This window comes from Chamaea fasciata, unplaced genomic scaffold, assembly GCF_029207755.1.
Source record: "Chamaea fasciata isolate MVZ Bird 193981 ecotype frontalis unplaced genomic scaffold, bChaFas1.0.hap1 SCAF_10, whole genome shotgun sequence".
In the NCBI taxonomy this organism is placed as follows: Eukaryota; Metazoa; Chordata; class Aves; order Passeriformes; family Sylviidae; genus Chamaea; species Chamaea fasciata.
The window spans coordinates 26,924,961-26,938,861 of record NW_027094095.1 but is presented as its reverse complement, the minus strand read 5'-3'; the positions used below and the strand labels follow the sequence as shown (position 1 = coordinate 26,938,861).

The 13,901-nt window shown below is 43.7% G+C and overlaps 1 protein-coding gene across 3 annotated transcripts in view; it reads right to left on the bottom strand.

Annotated features, from left to right (window-relative positions):
* ZFYVE9 (zinc finger FYVE-type containing 9) overlaps positions 1-9,318 on the bottom strand; it is a 56,209-nt gene extending 46,891 nt beyond the window's left edge. Inside the window, exon 1 of one of the 3 annotated variants that reach the window (XM_066192820.1) lies at positions 9,163-9,318. The gene's annotated coding sequence lies outside the window, so the exon portion shown is untranslated. Of the gene's footprint in view, positions 1-7,937; positions 8,063-8,674; positions 8,735-9,162 lie in introns of those variants that run through there. The other 2 variants (XM_066192822.1, XM_066192819.1) reach the window with 2 other exon arrangements.
* Positions 9,319-13,901: the final 4,583 nt, after the last annotated feature.

Below are 13,901 nucleotides of genomic sequence, written 5' to 3'. Positions count from 1 at the left end.
AATTCCAGAGACGGGTTAAAATGCATTTTACAGGTGACTTGCTAAGTGAAACCAAGGTAAATACAAAATAGAAGCCATTAAGCCAGTATACCAATACAATTACTTGAAAGCAGAAAAGCACGCAGATGGACTGATGCTTAAGTAACAACCTTTTAAAGTTACATTTATAAAAGAGTCAAGAAAACACTGTGAAACCCATGAAATATGCTGGGGTTTTGTGCAGCCTTCATCATTTATACAAAAACACAGTATGAAATTACTACAATCAATACAATTTGGTGTTTCAGCTAAGAGGCTGTTTCAATATATATGCTATTTAAAGTAATCTGTTAATAATATAACCTAAGAAGTCGGCTTTGCATGCACTTAAAGTTCACCAAATAAGAGACCGTTAAAATACTCATTTTGAATTAACCAACACAGCATTTACAATGTACGTTTGTAACACACTGACAACCAATATGCTCTGCAGGACTATCAATGTGGCTGGCAAACAGAAACAGCAGCTGTACACTGGAGTAAAAAGCCCAAAAAGGGTGTAAATCAGATACCTGTGCCTTTCTCTACAAAACACAAGCCTCAGAAGCAAGCTAGCTCCAAGCCACAGCATGTATTTCTACAGTATCACAGGAGAACGTGCAATTTCAAAGACTGCAAGATAAATGAATAAAAATCACCTTCCTCTTACATGATCTCAATTCATATTAAATGTTCACTTATCTGCATTACAGTGCAGATAGGGAACAAAAAATTACATTGGCATGATTGGTTTGCCGGGTGTCTTTTAACCATGGAACTTTTGTGTCTCCTCCAGCCTACAAAGAAAGCTCAGTATTCACAGCCTCAGAAATATGAACAAGAGGACTTCCATACTGGTGAAGTGTTCAGATGCTGCCACTTTTCAGGTGTTGTATCTTTAATCTAATCTCCTATAGAAATTAAAACTATGGGATTATATTGTTCATTTACTATTCTTTATGCTGATATTTACATATATATATCTGTCAAGAAAATGAGTATCTACACAGTAAAAACAAATCCAAGTGACTGCCCTCCCAGAGAAAAGCAAACTGCTCTATGTATTTTGGCAGAAACCTGCTGGGCAATCAATACTCACACAGCTCTGGAACAAATCCCCAGAATTATGGTGAGAAAGGTGGGACTAATGCAGAGAGGGAAGGAAGGGAAGAGATACTGTGGGGCAAAAAGGATTTACATCTACAGAAGAACTAGATTCTTTCATTCCACAGATGGTGGAACAAAATGCTTACTAATATAGTATCTCCAAGGACTTGGATACATATAACATCAGAAAAGATTTACACTATAATAAACTCATTCAACACATCTTCCAACTTGAAACAAAACATACTTCTCTCCATCTCCGTGTTATGGAAGAAATTCCCTGCTACTTACAAAATCTTTCACAAAATCTAAACCATTACGGGTGGAAAATAAGTCGTAGCCATTAGAAACAAATCTGGAACAGATTCCCAGTGTTCCAGCTCCTTTATTACTGGTTCCAGCACACTGCACTGACTCAATCCAAGAACCACTGAAATCTTTAGAGCACCAGGTTAATCAAGCCCAGTTCTCTGTCCTCAGCATTGGAAGGCGTCAGGCAACAAGCTCCTTGGATCTGTGATGCACTAAAAAGACAGGTCAGCACTACCCCTACTCAGCAGTTGGTGAGAATAACACACAAGATAAACTTTTCTCTTTCATATCACACTTATTTAAGAACCACCAGCATAGTTATTCACCTCTCTTCTGCAATAAACCACAGCAGCCCACTTGCCTTTGCTTCTCTACAACATCTGCAGAAAAACCAAATGTGCACCACTTCACTCACTGCACTTCCCGACCTGGCAGAGAAACAAGATTAACTTCATTTTGTTTAAATTGATATGCAAAGCTCAGAGCTGCAGAACTTGAAGTGGGAATACAAATTTAATTCTGCCAGGCACCTTCAGCAGATGACTGGGGCAGGGTTTACCTTCACCCCCACGCTCCTCACCAAAGTGCACCCCAGAGATACTGGATGTGTGGCACACCCAAGATCAGAATGAGGTCTGTGCACCACACAGACCAGAGGAATCTACATCCTCAGAAACCAGGACCCATATTTTACTATTACTGACACCAGTCTTCAACCTTCCTCTTAAAATCCAACAAGTCTAAAAAAGACAGAGGAAAAAGAAATTGGAGTTGTTGAAGAAGAAAAGGAAACAGATGAGAGAAAAATTTCACTGACTGGGTTAAAAGAAATGCAAGAGAAGCACAGAAAACAGTAAAAATGAGAAACAAAACCCTCACAAATCTGAAAATATCTACAATTTTTGTCATGTAGTATCTTATAAACTTCCAATTATCTGACTGGCCAACTGGTCAAGTAATAAATTTTATGCATATTCATATGATTTGCCAATTCTCCTTGAATTTATGGTAACTACATACACCGTAAAATCATAGTTTCAAATGGCTTGGCCTTTATTTTAGCGTTCCTAAATCAATCTCCTAGTTCACACTTGGAGTGCAAACAGGTAAGACAACATGTACACTGAGTTCAAAGCAGAGTTTTGACACAACAAAACTGAACCTGGAAACAAGAAAAGCTCCTCTAATAGTCAGTGTCACTCACAGATAAAGAAGGTATTATGCGATTTAGAAAGCTCTTTGATCTTCTTCCACTGAACATTTACCAACTTCTTTTAAGTGCATCACATTACTTCTTGGAAAAAAGTACCAGTGTATGTTCTTCCATTGATAATCTGCTATGAATCTGCTAATGCATTTCACCCATATTACTTCCCCAAATAAAATTTTAAACTTGGAGTGAAATAGAAATGTTGTACCCAAAGTGTGTATAAAGTCTGAGTTCTATTATTTATTTAAAAAGCCTTCAGTATATTGTAGCAGGAAATAAAAACTTACCAATTACAGTATCTTTTAAAACTGCAAGAATCCAGAAGGCTGTTAAGTACTACCAGAGCAGCTAGAGCTCTTCTGTAATTGATAGAGCACACATGAATCTCTGACCCAACCATGGCCTAATTTCAATTTATCACCTGATAGGAAATGTCCTCTGGATTCTTTGTACACTGGGAAGAGGGAATGACAAGTTCCTCCCAGCTACCATTTTACTAACAACAAAAAAAAAGCCTCTTCTGCAAAACTGTAGTACAAGTAGTCAATAAGGAAAATTCTGAAACACTACCAGTCAGCATGGTAATAATTTGGTATATAGCATTTCTTTTCTAGCTCTTAACTGGACAAGGGATCTTCTCAGCTCAAGCAAAGAAAAGCACAAAACACTTCAAGCATCTTTTATTATACCTAATTCCTCTAATGAAGAATAGCTGGGAAAACAGCCCTAAAATAGTTATCAAACTATTCAATGAATTCTACAACATTTTCACACACAGAAAATAGCACAGGAAGAAACACTTCCAGCTTTGTGTACATTAAGCTTTAGTGCTTTTTTGCAACTACTGCAAACATCAGTTCAGCTTGAGTCAGGCCAAAAGCCAGGAAGACACCAGCGAAGGCACAATTACTGCATTGCTTTACCCTCAAAACCACCCCCTGCACAGGGTTCAGCAGCACTGCCTAAAGCACCAGCTGATGCCTCAAGCCTCCATGGGAAAGCCTTCCACCTTTGTCACTATGCTGGAACCAAACTGCAACAGGAATCCCACAAAACAGTGTTTGAAAAATTTGTTAACGGGCAATACCATTTCCAAACGTAAAGCCCTACTCAACTCCAGTATGCCATCAAGCTCTTAAAAACAAAAGTTCATCAAGCTTCCTGTGGGTATTAAAAGGAAGGGGAAGAAGTGTAGGAAACAAGCAGCATGCAATAAAATTCTTGACAGACAAACCTAGACAATCCCAGTAGAGCTTACTGGAAATGCTTCTGGACCTTCAGTGTATTCCCTTAAACAACTGATGCTACTAATACCCCACTGATTCATAAATAGGTTTGTAACTTCAGTTGCCATCAAAATATCAGAGGTATCGTATTAACAATATTAACACATATAGCAAGCAACACAAAGATATTTATATATTCTGTATACAACACAGAGACAAAATATAGAGGGGTATAGCTATCAGCATTATCTGCAAATAATTCCATTTGAAAGTTGATCATTTCTACTCAAGAAACATAGAGACAAACAAAAAAACCAATTCAAGTGGAAATGCAGTATTCAAGTCCATGTTTTCCTTTGCTCAGTGTACGCTGGGGACAAAACATGTGAAAAGTTCGATATTTTAAGGCCAGAATTTCAAAGCATAAGGTATGGTCATACTGCCGCATACTGACAATTCCAAATCATCAAATTTCACATGAAAACAAAACAATTGAAGTTTCCTAAAGCTCTCTTTTCCCCGGCCTTCACAACTAACACAACTACTGTCTTAGTTTATCCTCAGACTGAAGGTATCACACAAGCTCTTCAGAGAGCACTCCAGCTCCACACTTCCTAAAACACACAGGATCTACAGGTTGTGACTCCACACCTGTTTCTCACATAGTTTATCACCTTTTTTTTTTCCTCTTTTTTCTTTTACTGAAACAGAACTATGCCTGAGCAAATCTCAGCTGACTGGACTTGCTTCTTTACCTCCCCTCTCCCTTGAGCAGATCTGGATAAAGGAATAGAGAAGGAACAATTTACCCTCTATCGACACCCTGAAATTCCTGGCCAGCACTGCTTGCCTTCAACCTATGTTTTTGAAATTAATGAGATTTCTCTAGTAACTACGTTGAAAATCGTTTAAGTGACACTTTATGGACTTCCTCCACCACTCATGTTTAGCCTATTTGATGCTGATGTACTACTTGGAGGGCTGTTATTTCTGAAAAAGAAGTACTAATATTAGCCATCTCTGCTTGTCTCTTGCAGCAATACAGCAGTAATATAATTACTGATGGAATAATCCAGTAATAAACCAGACTGGAATAATTCAGTGAAAGAATACATATAAACTCACCTTAAAAGTGTTTTTCCTATCCTGCCTGTCTGCTGTGGCAGCCTGAACAGCAGCTAAAGTGAAACTCAGCCAGACAAACAGCAAGTAGGAATGTACTTTACTTGCATGTAAAAATAAAATTATTTATAGAGATAAGACAAATAATCACTCTTTACATATAAATTATATTTGTGTGCATTATGATAAAGGTAATTTACTTTTATCACAGTGATTTTTCAGTGTGCTATTTTTTTTTAAACTAACAGCATGTTTTGCTGTGGTCATTAGTCCAAAAAGTTGTATCAATACATATCCTGAATTCAATTTTCAATAATTAATTCCAATTCAGGCAGAAACTACTATGTCAATGAAGGATCCTTGATATATATTTTATATCTTCCTATCCATCTGCATTAATTGACACAATTTTCCCAGTATTGCAAGGCAGAGCCAACACTTCTAGCTAACAGAGAAGTAAAAGCTGTCTCTTATCAACTAAAACCCAATACTTTCAGTTACTTTCAGCCATTTACCTTTGACTTCCTACTGCTTATCAATACAAAAAGCTTTGTCAACTTAGTAGTACCACTGCACCTTTCTCAGTGCTTTAGAGAAACAACAGGAGGGAAAACCAACCATATTAGTTCACATTTCTGGCCATTTAAAAGTCCCGAGTCTCCTAAAGAATCACAAATAGAACCATTAACAGGCCACCCTTCAATTTCTTTAATCTCAATCACATTACAAAAATAAACATTAGCCTTTATATAACACTTTCAAAGAAGCCTATGAATACACTGGAGTCTTACAACAGTGTTCTGGAAAAGATCACAGGTTCATCAGCACACAGACTAACTGTGCACTGAAACTATCACTCCTCAACTGATTTACAGCTAAGAAAATCAGTTTTATTGGGAAGATTCTCAGCTTAGTAGATCAAAAAGATTTTTCTGATCGACAAAACATGAACACACAACTTCTTCCCAAAACCTCTTTTTGGCCAACTTGTATTCAAAAGGCCACTCTAATCCTTCAGCAAAATAATTTCCAGGTAATTTTCTACAGACAGCCTGTACACTGAAAAACAGGCAAGCTGTTTTGTGCCAAAGCTGGCACAGCGAGTGGACAGACTACAACAGACATTAAAAGCTTATCATTCTTTGGCCACAAGTTTTAATGCTGCATCTTTGTTCGGTCTCCACCTTTGTTCCCTGAGACAATCACAGTCAGACTTTATGCCAAGCTAAAAAAACTGTATTTCATCTCAGCCTTAGCCCCAGGCCTCAGATCCTGAAATGAGTGTGTGTTTGAAAGGATTTAATCCCCAGCCTCGTAACTGACTCAAAGCTAACACACAAAAATAACACCCAATATCAGGAGTCAGCACGGCGGTTTTGGGGTGGGTTTCTTCCTCTCTCGCACACTAAAGGAGGCACCATAAAGCAATGCAAATAAATCACAGTGTGTCAGAACATGGTAACTTGTTCAGGGCTGATCGGGGCTTCAATTAGAGACAGAGGCTTGTTTGAAATTTTAGACCCTTCTTCGGTTTCCATTTCAGATTCCCCAAACCTCTGAAGAGATTTTTTAATTTGTCTCTCTTAGGTCAAGGAGACTGTTCTTCTCATTTTGCATCACATGCTGTAACTTTATAAAAAGAAGCACACGGAGGGTTCAGGCAGCAACAAAGGATTTGGATGTTTCAGCCCCTGAAGGTGTATCTAAAATCTAGATTTGTTCCATGCAACCAAAAATTACTACCTAATAGAAGTTAATTACAATGTTTTAAAGCCTTGCATAGTCAGTTAAATGTTGCCCAAAGAAAATAAGAGCTTTTATTCAGGTAGAGCACCTTTTTTATTTTTACTATTTTATTTGTTTTTACAGAGCTCATTCTGGGTTTGGTTCAGTCTGGACCCCAAAACTGAGGGCAGTGTTATTCACAAATTCTAATCCGAGACAACCACACATAACAAGACTGACGGAATTCAGTTAACTTTTAATATCTGAACTTCATGAAAATATGTGTAAAAATGACGCCCTCTGAAAAACCTCTGTCATAAAATAATAAGGAATATCCTGTCTATAAATAAAGAAGATTGTTAGCACGAAAACATAATAGTTATCAATTTCCATCTGCTACTTGTTTGTCTGTCTGGTTAAGAAGATAAAAACATTTCTTGAGCCACGCTCTGCCACGGCACCTATTTAGCCGTAACATTTATGAGCAAGAAACTAGCCCACCTCTGCAAAAAGTCTGACATGCCAAGAGTGCCAGTTATTCTTAGAGTGAGACATGACCACAATTTCACGTAATTAGAGATGTTATAAAACGCATCCCGCCCGCTCTCCCCATCCCCCCTCCACCACTACCACCATTGCAGGAGTGACTTGTTACACATCGCGACGAGCAAGTAACATTCCCTGCCCGGGGAGAGAGCGGAGATCAGGCCATAAAAAAAGGGCACGAGATGCAAACAGGGATCCTCCCTCCCCTGCCCGGGCCGGCAGCCGCGGTGCCCCGGCACAACCTCGCCCTGCCCCGCGCCGGTAACCCGGGGCGTCCCGGGGGGAGCAGCAGCTCCTTCCCCATCCCCGGGATCGCCGGCGCGGGGGGAAAGGTGCCCCGGGCGAGCGGGTCACGCAGTCCGGACGCCCGGGGACGGAGGGGGGAACGGCGGGGAGGGGGCTCGGAGGACCACGGCGGCTGCCGGGGATGGCTGGGGGGCGACCGCTGCCTTCCCCTTGGTGGCGTGCGGAGGACAAGGGCGGCGGGGCGAGGGGGCGCCCGGAGCCCGCAGGCCCAGGGCGCTGCCGGCGTTACGGCGGCTCCACCGAGGCACCGGAGCCCTCGCCGCCCGCCCGCCCGCGGGGCCTCGCTGCGGGCGGCAGGGGCCTGGGGAGCGGGGTAGCCCGGCCTCTCGGGCCCGCGGGCGGCGCGCCGGACGCCGCTCACTCACCTCGGGAGGCAGCAGGCGCCGCCGGGTCTGCATGGCGAGGGGGATCCCCCGGGTCCGCCCCGGGAGCGCTGGGGGCCGGCGCGCCCTCGCCGCCGCCAGCCGGGCTCGCTCGCTGCCTCCGCGGCCAAGGCCGCCACAGCGCCCGGCAGCAGCGCCCCCTGCCCGGCCCCGGCGGTAGCGCACGGCACTGCGGCACCGCCGGGGAGGCGGCGCGGAGCTACCGCGCCCCCGCCCCGCGCCGCGGGGTCCGCGCCGCCAGCCCCGCACCGGGCCCCGGGGCCGCGCCGACACCCCCACGGCGGGCGGACAGCGGGAGCGGCCGCCCGCTCTGTGCCCGCGGGGATCCGCCGAGCCCGCGGCCCCCGCAGCCGCGCACACGCACACACAGAGGCGGGGGGCGGCACCGGGCACCCACCGCCACCGCCGGGCGCTGCCGGTGCCCCGCGGCCGAGGGACGCGCCTCGGGGCACCGGCTGCATTGTGTGCAGTGTGACCACTCCACAAAACCTGGTCAGAAGGACTCGCGGCTGGGAGCCGAGGGTGTGTTATTTCGCCATTTCACGTTGAGTGTCTCCGCTATCGGAGAGGGACACCATCCTGCGGGACGCCTTCAGCCGCCCCGAGAGGTGCGAGGCCCGGAGCCATTCGCTGGCAGACACGTTCAATCCTCAGCGAAGAGGCTTCCAGAAATAAAAAGAAATTATTATTTAAAAAATAAAAAAAAAAAAAAACACCACCACCAACACGCGCTCGTTCCCCACAGAAGCCGCGAAGGCGAGCTGACCGGCTACTCCAAACCGTGACCCGGCGCCCGGTGTCTCACCCGCTCTCTCTCCAGGAGGCGGCGGCCGCCCATGCCGGCAGCGGGACTCTCCGCCCGGCTGCGGGCGCTCGGGAACTCCAGGAAATGTCTCTCCCCGCGTGTGCCGCGGTGCGGAGGGCGCAGGGCTGGCGGGGGGCGGCAGGTCCCGGGCTGCGGACCGGCACAGAGCGCCCTCACCGCCGCCTGCAGCCTCACCCGGGCGAGCGGGCGCCCAGCCCCTCACGAACCCCTCACTCCTCGTCTCGGGAACCTCTTGCCTCAGGAACCCGTCAGCGCCCTCCTCAGGAACCCCTCACCTCAGGAACAGCCCATCCCTCGCCTCAGGAACCCCTCACCACGGTTCCCCCTCGGGAAAGGCTCGCTCGGTGCCAGGGGAATGGGAAGGAGTCGCTGTCCCCTCACCTTTGTGCAGGTCCGTGACCTCCCAGCCGCAGGAGCGCCATGTCAGCCCAGGAAGGAGGAAAAGGTGAGTGTGGTGGCTGCTAATGCAGTTACACGGCCATTCCCTCTTCCCAGGCCTTCACACTTGCTGGCCATCACTTCCCAGCAGGTTGGGCTTCTCCATTAACTTCCCACATATGTCGGTGAATGCAGTATAATGAGCGCCGGTGATAAAATCTAGGCCTCCTTGCTCCAAGAGCATCAGCCCATCCTGCTTGAAATGAAAGGGAAGCACTTAATGTTTATTCATTGATTCTGGTGGAACTATGTGCTTTTCAAGCAGAAAATATGAGATACTCCCAATCAACTGAATCATCAATCCATGGGCAAATAGCTGAGGAAATAAAAAATGCTCATCCATCATAGCTGGGAGTAGCATGTTAATGGAGATGGAATTTATTTTCTCCCATAAAGCATTCCTGGTTAACCCCATCTTGCTATCTCTTTAGCAATTAGTGTTGTCATGCTTGTGAAGCACAGATAAGGGGTTCACATTGGTGCAATACACCATTACTGTCCTCAAAATGTTTCTCATGAAACACCTCAGACTGATAAATACTCAACATGCCTGACAAAAAAAAAAAAAAAAAAAAAGAAAAGAAAAGGAAATTAATTAAAGAGTGAGCGGCGTAACACTCCATAACCTCTGGCCAAATACCTCTGGCCAAATGCATGCAAGTGCATAGCTTTGCCATCTATGAATGTCTCACAGAGGCATATCACTAATAATTTTGTTCTACTTTTATTCCTCTGGATACAGCCATTCATTGGGATGTCTTCTCACCAAACATGGAGAGGTTTTTCCTGAAGGGTGTCATAACTGGCTGTTTTGCAAGAAGGCTGTCACATGAAAGCATGCAAAACAGGAGTTAGGGGCAATGGGAATCATCTCTGTGAGTTAAGGTGATGGGACGTGGTCTCATTTCCCATCCCTTCTGGGTATCTTGGATGCCACATGACTTGTTCCTAATGAAGATGTATCTAGAGGAGCAGCAAACTCCACAAACTCCAGGGTGCTGCTCCAGGCAGTTGTGGTGCCAGACACCTGAGCTTAGAGCAGGGAGGTTGCCCATCCTGTGTTCTCAATGTGCTCCCTCTGCTAGAAGAGGAAACATTTCCATATTGATGAAATGTGAGAAACAGTGTACAAACCAAACCAATCGTTTTGATCCCAAGCCACAGCAAGGTTGTAAGACATGGATCATGACCTTTCACTTGGCACAAGAGTCCTAGTTACAAACTCTAAAAAATGTATCTGCAGCTCTTCCATGTCCATGAGCTTCCACAGCATTGTCATAAGAAATGGTGCCTGATGCTATCCCACATGACAGCTTGCTATTGAGCTTGCCACCTCTCTTCCCAAGTATTTTGCCTCTTTTTCCCACCTCTTTATGAGAAGCTGCCAAGGAAAAGGCATAAAGGTGAGCAGAGAGAAAAGGATACTCCAATTTGCAAAAGGCAGGGGTTGGGAAAAGGAGGGAGAGGACCACAATTAGAAAGGTGAGGGGAACCTCTGAGGTGCCCTGGTTGCAGGGAGCAATCACAGAGTTACAGAGTCAATACAAAGATTTGTGTAACAATGTGTGTGCACTGGGATCTAGGACTTCCAGGGAATTCTAGGGATTCAAAATGATGCCAGAGTAATTTTTGAACAACAGAGTTAAGGACAAATAAAAGGATTTTTAAACTACGTGGTGAAACTTGCAGAAACCTGGAGAAAAGGAAGTTTCATAATGGCTTCACTCTGTTTCTAGGTGGAAATAGTGGAATGCTTAACACCAGTTAAGTAGGAAAGGCAGAAGAACCCAATAACTATTCCTGGTCCGTTTTTGGGGAAGAGCCATTTGATACACAAGTATCAGATGATGATGATGATGATGATGATGATGGTGATGATGAAGAAATACATTCCATAATAAAAAGCACTGAGGAGGTTGTTAAGCAGAAGCTAATGAAGTTGGCTATCAGCAGGTCCAGGTAACTTGCATCCAAAAGTTTTAAAAGCACTGGCACAGAGTATCTTTAGACCATTAATGTTGATTTTCAATAAATCTTGGAACACTGTTAAAGTTCCAGAGGACTGGATGAAATATTGTACCAATATTTTAAAAGGGTAAACAAGGTGACCAAGGTAATTACAACCTGCCAGACTGACAAGAATTCTGGGTAATAAAATGGGACATTATCTACATTGCTTGATTAAAAAGAATTAAAGGGTGGAAACACAATAAATGCAAATTAATGTGGAAAATAAATCTTGGGAAAATAATTTGATTTTTTAAATGGTATTACAAGTTTGGTTGATGAAGGTAAGTAGATCTGCAAAATATTTGTTCTGGTAACTTGCAGCATTTTAATTAAGAAGCCAAAATGATACCAACTCATCACAGCACTTATTAAACTGTTGAGACTCTTAACTAACAGTTACAAAGTGGGAAAATAAAAAGTCATCATCAAAGAATGTGTTTCTGCATCCTATGGCAATTAGTTCTACACTGTATTGTATTGATATTAATGGTTTTAAGAAAAACATAAAATCATCACTTAAAGAGTTTGCAAGTGATGTAAGCATTAGGGATTCATAAATAACAACTCATGCTTCAAAGTAGCTGAGGCAGCTTGATAAGAAGTAATGTGCATTTCTGTACAGCCAAATGTAAAAACATGCACCAAGGAATAGAGGGGGTGATTATAGGATGAGGGAATTTGTGCTTTTACATGATAATGCTCACAAACCTCAAGAATCATCACATATAATCAGAAGAAAATAAGCAGATGGTGTGGTGCTGTAGCCACGAGGATAATGCAATCCTTGGGTTTATAAACAGGAGAATAGAGAAGGATATCTGTGGGGGGGGGGGGTTTTGTTTGTTTTTTTGTGGTTTTGTTTGGTTGTTTTTTTTTTTTTTTTGTGGTACTAGTCCCACTGTTCCTGAAGTCTGATACCCAAATTCCTTAATTCCTTAATAGAAGCTGAAAAAGAAATGGTTCAGGGAAGATCAATAAGAGTGATTTAGGCTGAAAGTGAAAAGGTTCAATCTATTTCAGTATAAAATAAAAAGGTAAAGGGATGACTCAATCAAAGGTTTTAAGGACCTCCAAGATTCAGTGAGTGTATGCAGATACATTCATCTTCCTGTGAGGTCTTCTACTGAGGAAGGTAATTAATCACCGAGATAGTTTAAGACAGGACAGGCTGGATTTCCCAGCCCTGGGAATGTCAAAATCAGGAGGTCATAAAAACTTAATTTGAACAGAAGCAGGAGTTCAGTCCTGTAAGTCTGCTCCCCGGGAGGTAGAACTCTGTGTCTGTAGCAGCGGGTTCTGGCTGACTGTCTATGCAGGAGTCGATTTCCTTGGGCACTAAGAAGTAACAACCTGTCATCCCCTTCAGCATCATCTGACACAGCTCATGTGCTGTTCAGCACATGACGGGAGCAGCCGTGGGGATGGCAATGTTTACAATGGTTGAAGGGATGGGTGGACTCGTTCACAGAAGGCAAAGCCTTTGAAGCATATTGCATGCCAAGATAACTTTTCTCACTCAGGAAAGCCTGAGACATACATTGCTGGAAACTGGGAGGTTACTCCTGACAAGTGTGACTACATGATTATCCTGCTACTAAACTCTTCCTCTGGCATCTGCTTCTGGCCACTGTCACAGACAGCACAGTGATCTTGTGCCAAACTGTCTCTCAGGTCCACACCAAAGCTGACCCACGCCTGATCTCTGAAAGGTGCAGTGGAAATTTAGTGTGAGCAGAGAATAGATGTTTGGTAACTTGCATTGCACAGGAGAGGGCAAGAACCAGTGGAGAGAACAAGAATTCTTAATATTAGAAGGTCAAAGGCTGACTTGGGTAGGGGATTGTATGTAAGGCTCTGGACGTCTCCAAAATCTGTCATTGAAACATTCAGGAGTCTCTTGATCTGATCTGGTACCATCAAAAAACTAGGAAATCTCGCAGCAAAATGTTCATTACTTTCCCAACGTAGTTCCTGATACAAGTGCTCAGCCTTCTAGTGATATGCAAGATCTCGAGTAGGAAAGGCCTGCGCTGTGAGCCTGAGTCCAAACCTCTTAAATAACTGAAGATTTTATTCACAGATCCATGGAAGAAAACATTGCCTTTTTTTTCTGCACAGTAGCTAATAACTGCCTGCATGCCACACTCTGACAGAAACAATACTCTAAGTATTCATTACTAACGCCGTTCCTAGTGAAGGGCTTAGCGATCATTTAACCAGTTTTTTGCAGTAAAATAAACGCCGTCGCTGAAAACACCCTTGGAAAGAGGCGAGCAGACGACGCTGCCGACTGCAGTGCTCTGGCTTTGCCCTCTAGCGGCTGAGGGACTGGCCCAGTTCCGGTGGTGTCTTAATACGTTTTGATTACCTCATCAGCCTTGAATCTTTGAATTTTTTTCTAAATTCTGTGCAGTCTTCATCCATTAAACTCAAGTACTACCTGCACCAGAACAATGTGAATCAATAAAATCCTTGGCTTAAGATTCTCAGAATCCTATATTAAGGTTAACTCAGTATTAGTGAGTCATACGATAAAGCCACTAATACATGGGCACTTAATTAATCTATGATGCATTTTCCACCAGATAGGACTTAATCTCTTGGAAGAAAAAAGGCCTGCTAGGTCACCGTCTCATTGTGTGAGTCAGTTTATAGTCATTCCATGCTGAATA